The sequence below is a fragment of the Elephas maximus genome, chromosome 7, assembly GCF_024166365.1.
Source record: "Elephas maximus indicus isolate mEleMax1 chromosome 7, mEleMax1 primary haplotype, whole genome shotgun sequence".
NCBI lineage: Eukaryota > Metazoa > Chordata > Mammalia > Proboscidea > Elephantidae > Elephas > Elephas maximus.
This window is the reverse complement of record NC_064825.1, coordinates 130,168,870-130,191,511: the sequence shown is the minus strand read 5'-3', so window position 1 is coordinate 130,191,511 and position 22,642 is coordinate 130,168,870.

Below are 22,642 nucleotides of genomic sequence, written 5' to 3'. Positions count from 1 at the left end.
GCGCACGCGTCACTCCCCTCTAACGCGGACACTTCGCTGGCGCGCGCACGCGCGAATGCGTCGGCCTCGAATCGCCCGCGCCCCGCGACGCCGACGCGGCTCCCCGCCCCCCTTCGCGTCAGCCCGCCCGCCCGCCCTCCCGCCGGCCTACCGCCCCCGCTCCCCGCCGGCCTTCTAGGGCTCGGGCCCGGCCGCTCCTCGCGCCTGCGCGCAGGGCCTGGATCCTCCTCCGCGCGCCCTCCCCCCCACAGCCTCGCTCGAACGCGCGCACACACACACGCACACACACACTTTGCCTCTGTGACCCCGCCCCTCGCTGGCCAGCTGCACCGCGGCCCTCCCCCACCTCTCCTGGGAGGGTGGTGACCCCCGACCCCCCACAAAGCACAACAAACTCCCCCAAGCCGTGGGGGCAGCGCCCCCGTCCCCCTCAGCCGCTCTCGGCCCGGCTCGGCCCGTCACAGTCACACAGCCTGAAGGCCGGGCCGCCTGGGCCAGGACGGCCGTTGCCCGCCTCAGAGCGGGGTCTCCCGGGGTCAGGCCGCCTGGCCGCGCCGGCCGCACCCGGGCGCCCCGCTCGGGCCTGCCCAGACTGAGGGGGCGCAGGCCGGAGGCGCCTTCCCGCCGGCCGCCCTCCCCTCGCACGCCGGCCGGTGGGCCGAGGCCCGCCTGCCCGCCGTCCCGGGGCAGGCCCTGGCGCCCCCGCCGTGGGGCCCGTTCGCCCCCGGCCCGGGGGCTCCTCTGTGCAGCGGCCCGGCCCCGCCTCACCCACTCCTCGCCGCTCCGAAGGGGCAGGAAACGGGAGTAGCATGTCTGTCCTGGCTCGGCTCCCCCGGGGAGCTCAGGCGTGTAACAGGGGCGTCCACAGGCACCGGGCGCGGGAGTGGTCTCCGCGACGGCCCGGGGGCGGCGGCGGCGGCCGGCGCGCCCCCCGCGGCCCGCAGGCGCCCGGGGAGGTGGCCAGGGAAGCCCCCGCTCCTCGGCCACGCTCAGGTTTCCGCGGCGCCGGTGCCCCCGGCGGCCCGAGTGGGAGGTGACCCCGCCCCCGGCGAGTGGGGCGCCCCCCACGGAGGGGTGCGCGGGCTGCCCCCGGCTCCGGGCCGACCCCGCCGCCCCGGGCCGCAGCAGGCGCAGGAGGCCCGGCCGGGAAGATGTCTCCTCTCGGTGCGCGCAGCTTCGCGCGAGGGTCAGCGACGGGGCAGCGGCCGCCCGAGCCGCGCCGGCCCTGCCCACGAACGGGCTCCCGCGGCTCGACAGCTGCCCGACGGGCCGCCGGGCTCGGGACGTCGACGGAGCTCGGCCGGAGGGATCCGAGCTGTGCCATGCGAGCAGCCCCATGGCGAGCGGGGCAGCTCCCCAGCCAATCTCGTGCCTTGGGCCCCGTTGAAATGATAAATCCCATCGGAGTCGGCACTATTGGCTTCACTACGTGCGTACTGAGTGAGGTCACACCGATCTTTTCCTCCCTGCCTTGGTTTCCCACTTTTTAACCTCTGATTCTTGGAACCTGGGGCTAGAGGAGAAAGAGAGTCAGGGCATGGAGTGAATCACAGAACTTCTATAAACAACCTTGGACTCTTTTAGAAAGACATTCCAGAGAGACAATTGAAATAATGATACCTTCTATTTCTATCAAGGTTTGAACTCTAGGGTAAAGGCACTGTATGAAAACCAGGGTATTATTATTGATTACCACACGAGGTTTTTCCACATGCAAACTTAGGGAGTTTTAAAGACACTCTCTACTTTGTTTCACAACATCCTCGGGAGATGAGCTGAAGTGGCTGGTAGCATTATCCTCGTTTTAAGGATAGACGATTGAAGTATGGAAAGGTTAAGCAGCTTGCATAATTACTCCAGCAGAGAGGAGTCCAGGGCTCTGCCAAAGCAAACTGAAACATCTCACTAACAATAGCAACAAGGTTTGTTAATAGGGTATCTCCCTCTTGTATTGGGGTCAGTGAGAAATATTCCTTATTGGAACGCCGATTTTGTTCAGACTTCTTAGAAGATTTTCAGAACACTGATACAAAGAAGCTGATCACCCAAACGTTATCGGTTCTAAAGCCTTTTTCAGTCTTTCAGACTACAGTAAAATATATTTTAAAGGCATCAGTCTTTCACACTGGCACTACCAGGTGTGGTCCCCTAGCTCTCAGCAGGTGTAGGAAAAGGCAGCAACTTCCCCTCCACCCCACCCGCCCACCCCCACCCCCACCCCCACCCCTGCCTTGTTTTAAGTAGGAGAGAAAGACTTGTCATTGTCAGATACAGTCAGTGTTGGGCCTTATGGCAACTTACAGAATAAATGGCTTTATTTCTTCCCCACAACCTAGGGGATACTTGGAGCTCCGACATGGCCTCGCCCTTTTTCTTAAGGCCCAGAGCCCTTAAGTAACTAACCCCTTCAGTAACTAACCCTCAACGAATTGTGTTGCTCACCTTCACCACGCAGATACCTGCTATAGGTTTCAGTGGTTTCACTCAGATGGGTGTGTTGGGAGGGAACCTAAGAAAACTCCGAGAACTGAACTGGAAGAAGGGCAATTTTTGTCAGACTGCAGCCAACACGTTTCCAGTAGAAAACCATTTGTTAATTAGTCAGCATGGGGGGAAATGGGTGTTTAAACAGAGATACACAATGGTTTCTCCACAGGCAGGCTTTGATAATATTCCAAAACAGATGTGAGATAGGTCCATGACTAGCGATTCCTCCCACAATCAAAATGGCTTTGGCTTGCAAGGGCAGATCCGTGAGCCTCATTGCTTTGCCCTAAAACCAGGTTTCAAGGGGAATACAGTTTGGAGGGCTCCCCAAGAAGGCCACCAAAAGACTTCAGTTCTATTGCTTGAATAGCAGTTGCAGAAGTTGGAGAGAAGGGAAGAAGGAAAGAAAAGTTCCTGCTAGAAGCATTGATTGAGAAGAGGGTCTCTGGCTGGAATAAGCTGATGCCTCAGTAAAATATTAATAAATCTGTGCCCTCTTGAATGAAGCTAAGACCCAGCAAATGCTGGCCCACTGCTAAGAGTCAAAATCCATCACCCACTTCTTTGGGGAGACTTTAGTGGCTGAAAAGAGATCTCTGCCGTCTGGTCAACTAAGCTAAACTATTTCTAATTTCTCCTCACTCTTTAAATGTTAAGGAGGAAGTAGGGATGTCCAACCAGTGAAGGTCTTAACCAGAATAGAGAAGTTGGTCTTGAATGTCCCCCTGGGGAGGTAGCGTAACCAGTGCTTAAAAACTTTGGCATCAGAGACTGAAGGTCTGCACTGCCGTTGTCTTAGGCTCATGGCCCAGCCAGACTGACACATAACCTTAACCATCACAGCCATCTACTAGCGATGTGATTGTAATGAACTCCTCTAGCGTTTTTTTTCCATCCAGAAAGTAGGAAAAGTAACTCTCAGGATGAAATGAATAACGTCCTGAAGCTCACTGCCTGGCACGTAACGTTGCCACTGTTGTTGGTCGCCGTTGAGTTGGCTCCGACTCGTGGCGACCCCATGTACGATAGAACTAGATGTTGTCCCATCCCGCGTCATCTTCATGATCATTGGTATGTTCAAGTCCATTGTTGTAGCCACTGTATTCTGAGTGCTTTCCAACCTAGAGGGCTCATCTTCCAGCAGTATAGCAGATGATATTCTGTTGTGATCCCTTGGGTTTTCATTGCCTAATCTTCAAAAGTAGAGCATCAGGCCTTTTTTCCTGATCAGACTTAGTCTGGAAGCTCTGCTGAAACCAGTCCGCAGTGGGTGACCCTGCTGGGATTTGAAATACTAATGGCATAGCTTCCAGCATCACAGCAACATGCAAGCCACCGCAGTACGACACATAGACCCAGAGGGTAGTGGCTGGCACATAATACCAAAAACCAAACCAAACCCACTGCCGTCGAGTCAATTCCAACTCACAGTGACCATACAGGGCAGAGCGGTATTGCCCCAGAGAGTTTCCCAGGCTGTAATCTTTACAGAAGCAGACTGCCACACCTTTCTCCTGCGGAGCCGCTGGTGGGTTCAAACCGCCAACCTTTCAGTTAGCAGTCAAGCACTTAACTAGCGCGCCACCAGGACTACTTCTGGCACATAATGACTGCCATCTATTAAGCATTTACTATGTTTCTGACTTTACTTTTTAAGAAAAACCTTGAGAAAAATGCTTCAGTATTTAAGCAAATTGACGTTCTCACGTGGTTTTCGCGAGTTTATATAGCGCTTAAGCAGTGGCTTTTTCCCAGCTTCTCGTCTTTCCCTTTCTAGCTCCTCCTCTCTCTGGTCTCTGGTTTTCTCTCTTCCCTGGCTCTGTCTGCCTTCTCTCATCGTCACCTTCCCGTGATGATGGAAGGCCTCTTTCTTTCCATCCTTCCCTCCAGCACTCTGCCCACCTCCCACCTCCTGTCCCTTCTGCCTTATGGCAGGTCATGACCTGAGCTCCCTCTTCCCTTTACTAGCCATTCTACCATCCATTCGGTACACGTGGTTATGAGCCTTAAGGGATAGGAAGTCTTAAGAAATGCAGTTTTTATTTGAACTGGAAGTAAAATGCTGAATTGGTCTGGGGAAAAAGGAAGCCAGAAATGCCCTATAGATTTTTGTATCACTGAACGTGGATGACACATGAGATTCTGTGTCACGGGGCCTGGTTGAGCCTTTCTGTGGGCCCTGGGACCACAGCCCTCCCTGGCCCAGTGGCTTCTTGCAGCCATCTTTTCCAGGTTCATGGCCTTGCTTCCTGCAGACTCGCCTCTCCTGAGTCAGGGGGTTGATTTCTGCTGTGGGGGCAGCATCTGGAACCCACCTGCTCTGTTAGCAGCCTGCGCTTCGTTCATCTTGGGGACAGGCCACGCTCACTTCCCGCTTCTGAAAGGGTGGGACTTCCTGTCTTGCCCTGGAGTGGGGCTGAAAGATGCACAGCCCTGTGCCTGTGCTACACCTGTCCTCGGCAGGGGAAGGTTTCTGGCACCCAGGGGGTTTCAGGGTCTGTTTGCAATCTTGTCCCGGTTTGCTGGCTTGGGTTGGTGACAGTTGTGCACTGCTCCATCCGCATCCCCAAAGGGCCAGTTGCCTGAACACAAAGCTGCTCCTAGACCCTCCCTGTGGGTCTGAGCTTTGTTCATCTTCTTCGGCTGACATTGGTGTTGGCTGCTTTGTGAGGGGTGCTTACCAGCGTGGGCTGGTGGCCCAGTCCCTTAACCTTTCCACAGCTCAGTTCTCTCTTTAATAAAACAGAGGTCATGAGGACTGCCCTGTTTCCTCTTAGGGTGGTTGTGGAACCAAATGAACTATAGGGAACAGAACATATTTAGAAAGGATTGCTGGTTCTACTACTTCTTTTTATCTCTGTTTTTTCCTACATGAAAGATTTGGGTACTTACTGAGTGCCCTTGGGCCCAATACTAAATTAAGTGCTTGGATGGAGAACAGAGATTTAAAAAATAGAAGACTTGGCTTTTACACTTGGAGACGCCACATCATTGAGGAAACACCATGAATACATACTACCACATACTTAGAGAATGACAAAGGAAAACCAAACCAGTTGCCACTGAATTGATTCCAACTCATGGTGACCCCATGTGTTTCCGAGTAGAACTGTGCTCTGTAGGGTTTCTAATGGTTGTGACCTTTCGGATGTAGATTGCCATGCCTGTCTTCCGAGGTACTTCTGTGTAGATTCGAATAGCCAACATTTTGATTCGTAGCCAAGAGCTTAACTGTTTGTACCACTCAAGGACTAATTCTTAGAGAACAATCATCATTAAAATGAATTATTGAAAGATAAGGCAGACAATGCCAAAAAGCCCACTGCTATCGAGTTGAATTCGACTCATAGCGAGTAGTAACTAAGAACTCCTCTTAGGTATAGGCCCCATGGGGCAGAATTTTTGTTCCTTTCCTTCATTGTCGCATCCCCAGTTCCTAGAACAGTGCCAGAAAGAGCTGGCACTGTTCGTGGTTGTTGAATTCATAAATAAAGTAGCGCAATGATGCTTTTGAGGAAAGCAGGCGGGTGAAGGCTGGAGGGTTTTAAGCCCTCGCAGAGAAGTTTGGTTTTGACCGAATGAAAGAGGCACATACATTGTTGAGCAGAGAGTTGATGCGCTAGCGAATAAATAAAAAAACCAAACCCAACCCAGTGCTGTCGAATTGATTCCGACTCATAGTGACCCTATAGGACAGAGTAGAACTGCCCTGTAAAGTTTCCAAGGAGCGCCTGGCAGGTTTGAACTGCCAACCTTTTGGTTAGCAGCCATAGCACTTAACCACTACACCACCAGGGTTTCCCACTAGTGAATATTCCAGGTAAACTCTTCCTGAAGCTATTATTTCAGCTGGAATGTAGGCGGTGGAAACTAAGACCCCCACAACTGCAAGCCAAGCCCGGGGAGTTCTTCACTCGTTCTTTTTATTCCAGTTTCTCTTGTGATCTAGCCTTTGCACTCTGCTTATCTCTGCTGTCTCTGGTTTCTGGGTCTTTAGCGTCTTTAGCGTCCACATGGAGGGCAGCTTTAGACACCATGTTATATACTTTGTGTCCAGTCGTTTATTTATTTTTTTCAAAATGCCTCTTTAATTATACTGCTCACTATACTTGAAGTGCATTGTTTAAAAATAACAACTTTCTTTGTTTTCCGAAAATGCTGGCTAAATATTTAAACACTGAGATGTACTCAATCTTTTTTTTTTTTTTTGGCTAAATCTATTTGCACACTCTCTGGGAGACTTCAAGAAAATATTGACTACATTAAAGGTGAGATTACCACGTTGTGTTTTTTGCAATTATACTTGATTTTCCCCGAGGTTGGAGTTTATGTTTTGATTTGGTCATAATTACTGGATCTGATTCTGCTGTTGATCTAATTATCTTCTCATTGATGAGCCGCATATCCTTCGTTCACTTTCCATTCCTGCATAATTTTATTGCTGTAAGGGATGTGGGAGACCCTACATCCACACCTTAGTCTTTTATTATTGAAATTGATTACAAGATTTATCCATCTATGTATTTAATGCATGTGTTTATATTGGTGAAGGTTTATGTCTTGCATAAATGCTAGTATGTTCCAAGTTTTAGCATTTCCTATTTCCCATAATATATTTTATGCGTTTTGATAGTCAACAAATGTAGAAAAGTAGTCAAAGCAATTCTCAGTTCCGATATGCTGGGAGATAATAGAGAATCTACAGTGGCTTCCTTTTTCTGAGTCTACATTGCTCCTCTTAAAAAGACCATGTTTCTTTCTGTATACACTTAGATAGCTCCTTAATAAAAAAAAAAAAAAAAAAAAAACCCACTGCCACCGACTCAATTCTGACTCGTAGGACCCTATACAACAGAGTAGAACTCCCTCGTAGTGTTTTCACATCTTTCTCCTTCGGAGCGGCTGGTGGGTTAGAACTACTGACCTTTTGGTTAGCAGCGGAGCGCTTAAACCCTGTGCCACCAGAGCTCCTTGTTCCCTAGTGCACAGGCATGTAGTTCAACTGCTATTGGTAGTAGAACAGTGCCCCATCTCTCACTGCTTTCTCCCCTTTTTCCCGTGTCCTTCGGATGAAACCTGCCCCCACTGTCTCATGCTTGATTGGGTTTCCGTACAAGCAGTATCATCATCAGCCACAAAAAAGACGACACTACTTGCTGTGTCTTTGGGATTTTAAGTATAAGACTTGGACTCTGCCTCAAGAAGCTTACAGCCTAGTGGAGAAACCAAAAAACAACTAACCACTTCAAAAATGCCAACCTGCGTCTGAGCCAAGGGACAGACAACACCATGACAGAGTTGGAGGAGAAATACAGACAGTCCTGGCCAAGTGTCAGGGGCTGCAGCAACACTTTCCTTTTCCGGGACATCCTAGAGTGTTCACCTGGTGCTGCACGGCTTGGTCCATAGGATATCCGCTATATCCTCCTCTTTTAAGGGATTGCTTTTGTTGGAGCCCTGGGTGTGCAGTGGTTAAGAACTCAGGTGTTAAACAAAAGGTCAGCAGTTGGAATCCACCAGCCACTCACTGGAAACCCTATGGGGCCGTTCTACTCTGTCCTACTCTGAGCCGGTAATTGACTTGACAGCAATGGGTTTGTGGTTTGGTTTTTGTTGTTTGGTGCTGCCGAGTTGATTTTAACTCATAGTGACCCCATGTGACAGAGTAGAGTTGCCCTATAGGGTTTTCTTCGCTGTAATCTTTACGGGAACAGATCACCAGGTGTTTCCCCTTTGGAGCCAATGGGTGGGTTCAAACTTCCAACTTTTCTCTTAGCGCTTAACCTTTGCATCACCAGGGCTCCTTTATTAAGGGGATATTATCTCTGAGTCACAGAATCTTAGAGCCAGCATGGAGCTCAGAGGTCGTTTAATCCAACCTGCTCATTTTAAAAACTGGCAATCTGATGCCCAAAGATGTTGAGCAGCTTGGCCAAGGTCATGCAGCTAGTTAGTAATGAAATTGGAACCATAAACCATGTCTCCTGATAGCTGGTCCAGTGCTCTTTCTGCTACTCTTCAAATTGATGGCATTTTTAACCATCAGAGCGAATGTTCCTTCCTACCTTCCCCAGAAAGTGCGCCTGTCTGTTCCAGGACTGGGCTTGGCACTGGGGTTCCAGCATGAGCGCATAGGAGGCCATGTTGGGGCATGGGGCAAGTCAAATGGCCATATACATTGACCTCTGAACTGAGACCCTTTTGAAAGTGAAAGGCTCTGATATTAACTATGCATGCGGTGGGGGTAAGCCAGGACTGTGTGCCATGCAGGACATGGGCAACCAGGATGTAGTGAGGGCACAAAGGCGGGAGGGGCCAGTTCTGCTATAGGCGAGGGGTATCCAGTCAGGGAAGGCTTCAAGGAGGAGGCAATGCCAAAGCCAAGTCTTGAAGGTTACTGGTTTTTGGTGTTCACCAGAAAGACAGTGGGGCTGGGCATTCTCAATCTTGGCATGCTTTGGGTGCAGCTGGACAGGCAGCAAGAGCTGACCTGCAGAGGCAGAGCCAGTGGGGATCCTGGAGGACCCGTGTCACCATGTCAACTTTGTCTTTTGTAGGGCATGAGCATTTGATCCTTTAGGCAACAAATATTTGAGCGTCTTCTATGTGGCAAAGGGCCCTGATGGTGCAGCGGTTAAGTGCTTGGCTGCTAACTGAAAGGTTGGCAGTTCAAACCCACCCAGACTATCCACAGGTGAGAGACCTGGTGATCTGCTTCTGTAGATTGGACCCAAGAAAACCTTATGGGGTAGTTCTACTCTGCTACATGGGGTAAATATGAGTCGGAATCAACCTGGCACCCAACAACAGCACTACGCAGTGGGCACTGCTATGGGTGCTGGGAATATTTGGAAGGCGATAGGCAGATCCCAGCTCTGAGAGGCAGCATAATGGTTAGAGCAAAGACCCTGGGGACACACCCTTGAAGGTTACTGGGTTTTTAGTGTTCACAGCCCTTCCACACTATGCAATGACCGTATGACCTTGTGCAAACCATGAAGTTTTCTGGGTTTCAGCTTCCTCACTTATAAAATGGGGTTAAGAATCCTTCTCTCGTTGGTTAAAGGGGCACAACAGCCCAGGGGCAAGGACTAGAAGGCAGGAGGGGACAGGAAGGCTGGTAATAGGGAACCCAAGGTTGAGAAGAGAGAGTGCTGACATGTCATGGGGTTGTTAACCTATGTCATAAAACAATGTGTACTAACTGTTTAATGAGAAACTAGTTTGTCCTATAAATCTTCATCTAAAGTACAATTCAAACAAACAAACAAGATTACAGTCAATAAAGCCCTAAAGAAGGAAGGGTCCCTCTCTTGTAGGATGTTGATAGGAACTAAATGAGTTACTATCCACAGTAATGTAGTAAGTGCTCTATCAGATTTGCCAAATAAAACTGAGCACACAATTGGGGGAACCACAATAAATTATAAGTTCTATGAAGAAAATAAAGAAGGCTTCTCTGAGGAGGTGGCATTGGAGTTGACATTGTATGACAAGGAGAAGCATTCCACGTAGAGGGAATAGCTTGAACAAAGGTCCTCAGTGGGAATGGGCGTTGGTGTATTCCAGCAACAGCAGGCCAGTGTGCCCGAGGCAAAGTGACCAAGTGCGAGGTGAAGTCACAGGTGACCAGGCCAAGACATGCCAGGCCTTGCAGCGAGCTGAGTGTGTACACTCAGGGCAGGAAGAGCCCACGGTGGGCATGGAAGCAGGGGAGTAACAAGGTCAAATTTATGTTTCAGAAAGAACTCTGATACAAAAGCAGATTGTCAGTGAGAAAACTAAGGTGTTCTGTTGATACCCATGAGAGAAGTTGACGAGGTGGCCTAAGGCAGTAAAATAAAAGGGTGTGGAGAGGAGAGAAGAGACAAGAGGTGGAGGAAGACAACTCCACAGGATCTGGTCGCAGATTGGGCCTGTAGGACGTGAGGCGGAGGGAAGGGGTCGTGATTCCAGCTTCTGTCTTAGCTGGCTCTGCTGTGCCATCCTCCGAGACAGGAACTGCAGGGGGAGGAGCAGGGGTCGGGGACAGGGGCTGAGTTCTTGTCTGCACACATTGAATCTGGGGGCTCTGAGACCTCTGCCTTTGGTTCCATGGGATTGGAATGGTGGAGGGCAGTCTGCCATGAAGTCAGACTTCTGAGAATCAACAGCACAGGAGGAAGACCATGGGAGGAGCAAGATGGTGCATGGAAAGTATGTAGAAGAAGGAGGCCAGAATCCCAGGGACCGGGCCTCAGAGACAACAGCACCTGGCCCACTGTCGGTGCCCAGTAACTGAAGAATAAATGGATGGACGAAGTGGTGGGAGAGAAGGAACCTGTGAACACAACTGAGAAGGGCAGGCCAGAGGCAGGAGAGACAGAGGCAAGAACAAGAATTGTCATGGAGGAGAGTGTCAGGGAGCAGGGAGTGGACAAAGGGTAAGGGTAAAGGCCCTGGACAGGGCCATTATGACATCACTGGTGGCCTTTGACTGCAGTGTCAGTAAGGTTGAGGGGTGAGGCAGAAGTCGGAATACAGTGGGCCAAGAAAGAGCGGGAAATAAGAAAAAATGACAAACATTCTCCTTCTTTCAAGGGGCTTGGCTGTGCAGAGAAGAGTAGATTTGGGGCCAGAGCAGAGGGGAGACAGCCGCTGTGGAAACCATGAAGCCAGCACACTTGTGGCAAGCCCGAGTCTTCAGGAAGCTTACTCCACTGGAGGGAGGAGACATACTGGGAGAGAAATGAGCTTGTGTGGGGCCTGTAGGAAGGTGTTAGCAGAAAGGGAGGCCTTGAAAAGAGAACATAGAAATGTGGGAGAAGGGACAAAGCAGGGGTCTCAGTGCGGGAGCAGTTAGGAGAGGGACTGGCCCTGAGATCAGCTTCAGTCTGAGAGGAGACATGTCTTCCTCTGAACCTGGAGGGAGGGTTGCGAGGGCGGTGCACAGAGGTAATTTTGAGGGTGTGGGGGCAGGAGGCTGAGAGAGTTTACATTTGCTAACCCCTGGAATATTCTCAAGGATGGAGAAGGCAGCATAGTTTAAGTAGATTTTGAATTCTACCCCATTTTTCTCTGATAAAAGCTCATTCTAGCCATGTTCTATTATCTTTTTAACTTCCTAATTTCTGTCCACAGTCTGGTATCCTGCAGAGGTGGAGGGAGGAGTGGGTGGGTGGGAAGCAGTGTATGGTTTCAGGAAGCCGACTTCCTGTGCCCGCTGGTCACAGTAAAGGTCAGTGAGGACGCGGGGCAGGCCCAGGCACTGCCCACAGCTGCCCTTCACAGGAAGGAGAGCTTGGAGCCCACAGCAGGCCTCAAGGCGCAAGCGGTCAGACTGACAGGAGTTCCTGCCACCCTCCGCTCAGCCTTTGCCTCTCTCCTCTCAGGCCTTTCTGCAAGGCCTGGTCCTCAGGCCTCAGCTCTTCTCATTTATTGTCAGAACTTCAGATATTCTCTCTGTGGGGGTGATTCCTATGACTACCCCAGCCTTGACCTCCCCTTGCCACCTGGCCAACAACTTCTCTGTTGGAAATTTCCCCCGACTCTCCTGAGAAGGAAGAAGCGTGGTCTCTGTACTAACCTCCCCTTCATACAGGCTTGGGCTATGCCCGCTCCTCTGCCCCACACGTGTGTACCAGGCCTGCCCTAGGAATCCCATGAATTTCCCCAGCACTGCAGCAAATGCCATCCAGTGTTTCAAAATCTCCCATGCGTATGCCTCCTCCCTCCAGTGGAGTAAGCTTCCTGAAGACTGGGGCTGGCCCCATGCTTGCTTCATGGTTTCCTCCACAGCGTCTGTAATAAGGCCTTGACAACCGTTACTTCCTCACTCCTAGATGCTCTTGAAGGATCTTCCTACAAGGGGGGCTTGAGGGCCGCCCAGGCAAACCTGCTGGTCTGTCTCCGCGCCCTGGGCCAGGAAGGAGATGGAATTTGTCAAAGTAACTACTGGGGGAGGCAGGTCCAAGCACAGCAGATTTCTGGAGCCCGGCATCTGAGTGAAGACCGGGATGGGAGTGAAATGATGGCAAAATGAGATGTAGAGTCACTTTGCCAGGAAGGCTCAGCCAGTGGACAATGGAGCTAGAGGGGGAAGGGGAAGCAGGAGGGCCTGAGGAGAAGGAACTTGTGGCAAGTTTGGAGCACAGAATGGGAAGAGATTGGTCACTCGTAGCCCCAAAAAGGCTCTAGGAATAGCAGTATCATGTGCTCAAAGCAGGAGATGGAAAAGGCAGCTCTGGCACCAGTGCCAGGCACCTGGCAGGCAGTGGCTGGAGGCCGGATGACTGGGGGAAGGAAGTGATGATGGTCAGAGGCTAGAGTGAGACAGGACTCAAGGAATGGGAAAAGGAATCCCAATGGGGCAGGGCGAGAGCCGTGTTTGGCAGACAGGGTGGCATGTGGAAGGAGGAGGTCGGTCTGATGGTTTAAGCCTTGCCCTGTGATTGGAAGAGAAGAAACAAAGGCGAGAGAGCATGTGCATTTCTTAGGGGTCTGCATCCAAGCCCTATCCTACTGGTAGGTACCCTAGTCCCTCCCTCGGGGGTCCTTCTGGATGCTCATGAGGGGGAGTAGTATCATTATCCCTTTGTGGAGGCTAAAGGACCCACTCCTCCCCTTCTCTGAAGAAGAAGTGGGGGTGGGAGGTGACAGGCTTGGCCCTGCAGATCCTCTTTTTCAGGATGTTGATTCCCAAGAAGTGATCTTAGGATGTGGGTAAGGTGGAGGTCATTCTTACTTAGCTGGTAGCCTGCTCCTATTGAGCCACGAGCAGCAGGGCCTCAGAGCTTCCTCGCTTTCCATCTGTATGAGTTTCCTATCACTGCTGTAACAAATTACCACAAACTTAGTAGCTTCAGACAACACGAATTTATTCCATTACAGTTCTGGAGGCTAGATGTCTAAAATGGGCCCATGAGGCTATGTTCCTTCTGGAAACTCTAGGGGAGAATTTGTTCTCTTACCTTTTCCAAATCCTAGAGGCTGCCTCCATTCCTTAGCTCATGGCCCCTTCCTCCACCTTCAAAGCCAGCAGTGCAGCATCTTCCCTTCTCTCCTATCTCCTGCCTCCCATAAGAAAACCTGTGATGACACTGGACCCACCTGGATAATCCTGGATCATCTCCTATCCCAGGATCCTTAATCATGGTGTAAAAAGATCCTTTTGCCATGTTAGGTAACATATTCACAGGTTATGGGGATTAGGACGTGGACATCTTTGTGGGGACCGTAATTCTGTCTACCACACTGCCTGTCCCAAAGCTGGTCCTCCCCCTACACACACACAGACAGTTCTAGGAGTCATTCCCACCACATACACACATGCACATATGTGCACACACACACGCTCTTCCATTAAATTCCTCTCTGCTTCGGTTAGCCGAAATCAGTTTCTGTTGCTTGCAATCAAGAGCTCTGACTAATCAGAGTTCGTTCCCGTTGATTAGGAGTTGAGGATGCTGTCAGATCCCTCTGGAGGTGTGGATTCTGTGGAAGAGTGCAGAAGAACCATCTACTTAGAGTTTCCTATGTGCCAGATGGAGCCCTGGTGGTACAGTGGCTAAGTGCTCAGCTACTAACCAAAAGGTTAGCAGTTTGAATCCACCAGCCGATCCTTGGAAACCCTATGGAGCAGTTCTACTGTGTCCCATAGTGTTGCTAAGAGTCAGAATCGACTCAACAGCAGTGGGTTTGGTTTGGTCGTGGTGTGTGCCAGATGGAACCTTGGTGGCACAGTGGTTAAGCGCTCAGCTGCTAAATGAAAGATCTGCAGCTCAAACCTACCAGCCGTTCCACAGGAGAAAGACATGGCAGTCTGCTTCTATAAAGATTTACAGCCTTAGAAACCCTACGGAGAAGTTCTACTTTGTCCTATAGGGTCACTGTGAATCGGAATTCACGCCACGGCAACAGATTTGGTTTTCGTGTGTCTCAGATTTTGTACAGGGGATTCGAAGACAAATATGACAGTTCCTTGCCTTAATGCAAACGAGTATGTTTTAGAGTTCACCCAAAAGCAAACTCTGAGATGAGGATTCAATGCAAATAGTTTATTTGGGAAGTGGTTCCAGGAAATACTAATAGGAGTGTGGGGAAGGAGACAAGGAAAGGAAGAAAGCCCACAAAGAGTATATTATCCAGCAAGCTACTGCAGTAGGAACTGCTGGGAGACAGTGTTGAACAGGCCTCTGCATTTTCATTTATCCATCAGCTCCCATCTGTCATTGGGTGGGAGCTTCTTCTGGGGGCTGTCAACTCCCTGGCAATGTCACTGCCCCATACATGTGCAGAGTGGGCGCCAGTGGCCCGAGCATCCCTGAGACAAGCACAGAAAGGGGACTGTTGAAGGGCCAGGGGCAAGGCACCATGTCCGGTGCTATGGGTGCTGTAAAATTTCTATAGGTACTAGGAGAGAACTTGGAGGAAAAAAAAAAGAATGGTCAGTTCCAGGAGAGAATAATGCTGTCAGACTTGAGCAGCCTTGAGGGATGATGGGCTTTGAGCTTGAACTTGCAGGTATGGTAAAGGTAGGACAGCTGGCAAGAATTCAAAAGGGCAAAAGTCCGCCCTGCCCCCCCGCCCCGGAGCGAGCTGGCCTGGGGGCAGGTAGGTCTGCTACGCTATCGTGGAGAGTCAAGAGGGAAGGAGGCCAGTGGTGCGCTTTAAACCACTTGCTTTTATTGAGTGTCCAACCCAGTGCCAGCCCTTTACACTGACTCCTCGAATCCCCAGTGAGGACCCCCTGTGAGGAAGATGCAATTACCACCCCTCTCCCCACCTGTAGACTGAGGGTAAAGTACCACAAGGTTAAGGGCGTTGCCCAGGGTCATGCGGCTTGGACAAGGCAGAACTAGTTTTGAAGCCCAGCAGCAGAACCGTCAAGGGCTTCGTCCCTCACTGAGGTGCCAGCTGTTCTGACCTTGGCCCGCGTTCCGACTTCCATTCCAAGCCACACTGGCCTCTTCAGTGTCCCTCCTGCCGGCCAAACACGCTCCCATTCCAGGGATTTGTATATACTGTATTATATCATACCCCCAAAAAACCCAAACCCATTGCCGTGGAGTCAATTCTGACTCATAGCAACCCTATAGGACAGACTAGAGCTGCCCCATAGGGTTTCCAAGGATCGGCTGGTGGATTCACACTGCCGACCTTTTGGTTAGAAGCTGAGCTCTTAACCACTGTGCCACCAGGGCTTCATTCCACCATACAGTAGATGATATATACATTTGGGTAGTACAAAATGGCATAAGAAACAGTCCCTGCCTTCCAGGAGGATACACTGCATCAATTACATTTTCCCACCAGAAGAGAGCTCCCTGTTTTTTTCTCCCTGTTGTGTCCCCCAAAGCACACAGTGTTGTTGTTAGGTGCTGTTGAGTCAATTCCAATTCATAGCAACCCCACGTGACAGAGCAGAACTACTCTCTAGGGTTTTCTTAGCTGTAATCTTTACAGAAGTGCGTCGTTAACTCTTTGTCCCACAGAGTCACTGTGTGGGTTTGAACCGCCAACATTTTGGTTAGCAGTTGAGTACTTAACCATTGCACCACCAGAGCGCCTTAAGCACATAATAGGCATTCAAAAATATTCAATTAATATGAAATTAAGTTCTAATCCTGGGTATATAAACCCAAAACCAAACCCGTTGCCATCAAGTCAATTCCAGCTTATAATGACCCTACAGGACAAAGCAGAATTGCCCTATAGGGTTTCCAAGACTATACTCTTTACAGGAGCAGACTGCCACATCTTCTGCCCATGGCGCAGCTGGTGGCTTTGAACCACAGACCTTTTGGTTAGCAGTCTAACGCTTAACCACTGCACCACCAGGGCTACCTCCTAGGCATGTATATACCCAAGAGAAGTTAAACATGTCCACACAAAAAATTGTACATAACACCATCATTCATAATAACCAAAGAGCAGAAACAACCCAAATGTCCAACTGAGAAGTGGATAAAAAGAATATGCTGTGATCACATAATGGAATATAGTTCAGAAATGTAATGGAATGACGTACTGATTCATGCTACAACACACATGATCTTGAAGACATTGTACTAAATGAAAGAAGCCAAACACAAAAGGCCACACATTGGATGATTTTATTTATGTGAAATTTCCAGGATAGGCAAAGCTATAGAAGGTAGATTAGGGGTTGCCTAGGGGTTGGCAGGTAGGGGATGGTCAGTGACTGCTTATGGTATAGGTATGGGATTTCTTTTTGGAGTGTTGAAATGTTCTAAATTAAATAGGGGTAATAGATGCACAACTGTGAATATACTAGAAATCACTGGCTGTACACTTCATGTGGGTGAATTTTGTGGTGTGGGAAATATATCTTAATAAAGCTGTAAAAAATAGGAAATGTAGTAAGACAAAGAGTGAAAGCATCTTTACTGCTTCTCTTCTACCTCCTACTTCACTGCATAGTGCCTGGGGTCTTAAAAGCAGCTATCCAAGGCACAACAATTGGTCTCTATTTGCCTGGAGCAACAGATGAAGAAGGAGAGTCAGGAATAGGAGGAGGAGATGGAATGTGCTGCTAATTGCCTCCATGAACAATTGCCTCCTTTGCCATGAGACCAGAAGAAATGGATGGCTCCTGGCTACCATCTGGAAACCCTGGTGGCATAGTAGTTAAGAGCTATGGCTGCTAACCAAAAGGTCGGCAGTTCGAATCCACCAGGAGCCCCTTGGAAACTCGTGGGGCAGTTCTATTCTGTCCTATAGGGTTGCTGTGAGTCAGAATTGACTCAGCGGCAATGGGTTTGGTTTTTGGCTACCATTACTGAACATTTGGATCAAAGATTCTATAGAAGAATCCTGATCAAAAGGGGGAAAATGTAGAACAGAATTTCAAATTCTCAAGGACTCCAGACTTTCTGGAGCCTTGGAGGCTAGATGAACCCTCGGAAATATTGCCCTGAGATAACCTTTAAGCCTTAAACCAAAAATATCTGCTGAAGTCTTAAAACCAAACAACAGTTTAGTTTAACTAGTAAAAAGAAAAAAGTCTATCTTGAGCATTATTAAGATCTGTCTATATGGGATCAAATTGGCAACAGTAACTTGAAAGATTAGATAGGAACCTTAGGGGGCAGTGAGCTTATGTTAATGGGGGAGGAACAAATCAGAAAAAGAGGGTGAGAATGGTTGCACAACTCAAAAAATGTAATCAATGTCACTGAATTGTACACGTAGAAACTGTCAAGTTGCTGTATGTTTTGCTGTGTATATTCTCAATGACAACAAAATAAATAAAACAAAAAATAATGTGAAAGCATCAGAGTGCAATGTTAAGAACTTGTGAGTTCAGGATGGAGAGATTTGGGTTCTAGCTCTGAGTCCTCCCCAGGAGCCACATGGCCAGACAGGGGCAGGAATGAGAGCCTTGGGTTCACCACAGGCTCTAAAGCATACATCCCCTTTCTGGCCACGAGCCCTTGGGAAAACCATCTTCCTCATCTTTGTTTTCTCCAACTGTGAAATAGGGATAATAAAAATGCCTCCCTCGAAAGGTTGTTGGCAGGATAATTGTCCCAAACTACAGATGAGAAAACTGAGTCTCAGAGCCTGCATGAGCCATACTGGAGCCTGGATTTGAACCCCAGGCCATTTGAGTTTCCCCACGAGAGCTCCAGGAGGGCAGGGACTTCGGTTTGTTCACTGCCGTATTCCCAGTGCCCAGAATGATGCCAGCATATGATGTGTGTAGTGGGGTGAACGGTGACCTTCCAAGTTCATTTTCACCCAGAACCTCAGAACGTGACCTTATTTGGAGATACGGTCCTTGCAGGTATAATTAGTTAAGATGAGATCATACTGGATTTGTTGTTGTTGTTAGGTGCCGTTGGCTCTGACTCATAGCAACCCTATATACAACAGAATGAAACACTGCTGGGTCCTGCACCATCCTCACAATTCTTGTCTGAGCCCATTGTTGCAGCCACTGCGTCAATCCATCTGTTTCGTGTCTTCCTTTTTTTCACTGACCCCCTACTTTACCCAGCGTGGTGTCTTTCTCCAGGGAACAGTCCCTCCTGATAACATGTCCAAAGTATGCCAGATGAAGTCTTACCATCCTAGAGTCCAAGGAGCATTCTAGTTTTACTTCTTCCAAGACAGATTTGTTTGTTCTTCTGGCAGTCCATGTTGTATTCAATTTTCTTTTTTTTAAACTTTTATTGAGCTTAAAGTGAACGTTTACAAATCAAGTCAGCCTGTCACATATAAGTTTATATACACCTTACTCCATACTCCCACTTGCTCTCCCCCTAATGAGTCAGCCCTTCCAGTCTCTCCTTTTGTGACAATTTTGCCAGCTTCCAACCCTCTCTATCCTCCCCTCCTCCCTCCAGACAGGAGGTGCCAACACAGTCTCAAGTGTCCACCTGATACAAGTAGCTCACTCTTCATCAGCATCTCTCTCCTACCCACTGTCCAGTCCCTTCCATGTCTGACGAGTTGTCTTCGGGAAGGGTTCCTGTCCTGGGCCAACAGAAGGTTTGGGGACCATGACTGCCAGATTCCTCTAGTCTCAGTCAGACCATTAAGCATGGTCTTTCTGTGAGAATTTGGGGTCTGCATCCCACTGATCTCCTGCTCCCTCAGGGGTTCTCTGTTGTGCTCCCTGTCAGGGCAGTCATTGGTTGTGGCCGGGCACCAACTAGTTCTTCTGGTCTCAGGATGATGTAAGTCTCTGGTTCCTGTGGCCCTTTCTGTATCTTGGGCTCATAGTTATCGTGTGACCTTGGTGTTCTTCATTCTCCTTTGATCCAGGTGGGTTGAGACCAATTGATACATCTCAGATGGCCGCTTGTTAGCATTTAAGACCCCAGATGCCACATTTCAAAGTGGGATGCAGAATGTTTTCATAATAGAACTATTTTGCCAATTGACTTAGAAGTCCCCTTAAACCATGGTCCCCAAACCCCCGCCCTTGCTCCGCTGACCTTTGACGCATTCAGTTTCTCCTGGAAACTTCTTTGCTTTTGGTCCAGTCCAGTTGAGCTGACCTTCCATGTATTGAGTATTGTCCCTCCCTTCACCTAAAGCAGTTCTTATCTACTAATTAATCAGTAAAAAACCCTCTCCCACCCTCCCTCCCTCCCCTCTCGTAACCACAAAAGAATGTGTTCTTCTCAGTTTATACTATTTCTCAAGATCTTGTAATAGTGGTCTTATACAATATTTGTCCTTTTGCCTCTGAGTAATTTCGCTCAGCATAATGCCTTCCAGGTTCTTCCATGTTATGAAATGTTTCAGAGATTCGTCACTGTTCTTTATCGATGCGTAGTATTCCATTGTGTGAATATACCACAATTTATTTATCTATTCATCCGTTGATGGACACCTTGGTTGCTTCCAGCTTTTTGCTATTGTAAACAGAGCTGCAATAAACGTGGGTGTGCATATATCTGTTTGTGTGAAGGCTCTTATTTCTCTAGGGTATATTCCGAGGAGTGGGATTTCTGGGTTGTATGGTAGTTTTATTTCTAACTTTTTAAGATAACGCCAGATAGATTTCCAAAGTGGTTGTACCATTTTACATTCCCACCAGCAGTGTATAAGAGTTCCAATCTCTCCGCAGCCTCTCCAACATTTATTATTTTGTGTTTTTTGGATTAATGCCAGCCTTGTTGGAGTGAGATGGAATCTCATCGTAGTTTTAATTGGCATTTCTCTAATGGCTAATGATCGAGAATATTTTCTCATGTATCTGTTAGCTGCCTGAATATCTTCTTTAGTGAAGTGAGTGTTCATATCCTTTGCCCACTTCTTGATTGGGTTGTTTGTCTTTTTGTGATTGAGTTTTGACAGAATCATATAGATTTTAGAGATCAGGCGCTGGTCGGAGATGTCATAGCTGAAATGTATTCAATTTTCTTCACCAACGTCACAATTCAAAGGCATCACTTCTCTGGTCTTCCAACTTTGGCGTGCATATGAGGCAATTGAAAATACCATGGCTTGGGTCAAGTGCACCCTACTCCTTAAAGTGACATCTTTGCTTTTTAACACTTTAAAGAGGTCTTTTGCAGCAGATTTGACAAATGCAACAGACTGGAAGAGATCCATAGTTGTGCCCATTCCAAAGAAAGGTGATCCAACAGAATGAGGGAATTATTGAGCAATATCATTAATACTGTTCGAACAGAACAAGGGGATACTTCATGGTTTAAGGACAAGAAAGGCGTGCATCAGGGTTGTATCCTTTCACCATACCTGTTCAAACTGTATGCTGAGCAAATAATCCCACGAGCTGGAGTATATGAAAAAGAATGGGGTATTAGGATTGGAGGAGGACTCATTAACAATCTGCGATATGCAGATGACACCACCTTGCTTGCTGAAAGTGAAGAGGACTTGAAGCACTTACTGATGAAGATCAAAGACCACAGCCTTCAGTATGGATTACACCTCAACATAAAGAAAACAAAAATAGTCACAACTGGACCAATAAGCAACATCATGATAAGCGGATAAAAGACTGAAGTTGTTAAGAATTTCATTTTACCTGGATCCACAATCAACACCCACGGAAGCAGCAGTCATGAAATCAAAAGACACATTACACTGGGCAAATTGGCTGCAAGAAACCTCTTTAAAGTGCTGAAAAGCAGAGATGTCACCTTGAGGACTAAGAAGCTCCTGACCCAAGCCATGGTGTTTTCAGTCACCTCATAGGCATGTGAAAGCTGGACAATGAATAAGGAAGACCGAAGAAGAATTAATGCCTTTGAATTGTGGTGTTGGTCGAGAATATTGACTATACCACAAACTGCCAAAAGAACAAACAAATCTGTCTTGGAAGAAGTACAACCAGAATGCTCCTTAGAAGCAAGGATGGCGAGACTACTTTGGACATGTTGTGGGGAGGGATTAGTCCCTGGAGAAGGACATCATGCTTGGTTAAGTAGAGGGTCAGTGAAAAAGAGAAAGGCCTTCGACGGGATGGATTGACACAGTAGCTGCAAGAGTGGGCTCGAGCATAACAAGGATTGTGAGGATGGTGTAGGACCGGGCAGTGTTCCGTTCCGTTGTGCATAGGGTCACTGTGAGTCGGAACTGACTTGACGGCACCTGACAACAACAACAACATCATTAATATCACACACAATTAAACTTTTTGGTGAGGAAAATTAAAACATGGCTGCAGCAGTATGTCAGTCAACAGGAAACTTCCAGAAACTCAAGCCAGATTCAGAAGAGGATGTGGAATGAGGGATATCATTGCTGATGTCAGATGGCTCTTGGCTAAAAGAATACTAGAAAGATGTTTACCTGTGTTTTATTGACTATGCTAAGGCATTCGACTGTGTGGATCATAACAAATTATGGATAACATTTTTTTTTTTTTTTTTTTGCAAAGAATGGGAATTCCGGAACGCTTAATTGTGCTCCTGAGGATCCTGTACCTAGACCAAGAGGCAGTCTTTCAAACGGAACAAGGAGACACTGTGTGATTTAAATTCAGGAAAGGTGTGTGTCAAAGTTGTATCCTTTCACCATACTTATTCAGTCTGTATGCTGATCGTATAATCTGAGAAGCTGGACTATATGAAGAAGAATGGGCCATCAGGATTGGAGGAAGACCCATTAACAACCTGTGTTATGCAGATGACACAACCTTGCTTGCTGAAAGCAAATGGGCCTTGAAGTACTCACTGTTGAAGATCAAAGCCTAGAGCCTTCAGCATGGATTATACCTCAATGTAAAACAACAATCCTCACCACTGGACTAATAAGCAACATCCATAAAGATTAAACCCAAACCAAACCAACTCATAGTAACCCTATGAACAGAACCTTGGAATCCCTAGGGAGCAGTTCTACTCTATCCTGTAGGGTTGCTAGGAGTCGGAATCAACTTGATGTCAATGGGTCCGTTTTTTCTTTTTTAATCCAGTGACTAGTATTATAACAGGAGAAGAGGACATGCAGAGAGACACGCTGGACGACGACAGCAGTGTGAAGACGGAGGTGGAGATTGGAGTGACGCAACCATAAGCCGAGGAACACCTGGGGCCACCAGAAACTGGAAGAGGCGAGAAAGAATCCTCACCTAAGCCTTCAGAGGAACGTGCTGACACCTTGATTTTGGACTGCTGGCCTCCAGCACTTTGAGAGAATAAATCTCTGCAGTAGTAAGTCACCTGGTTTG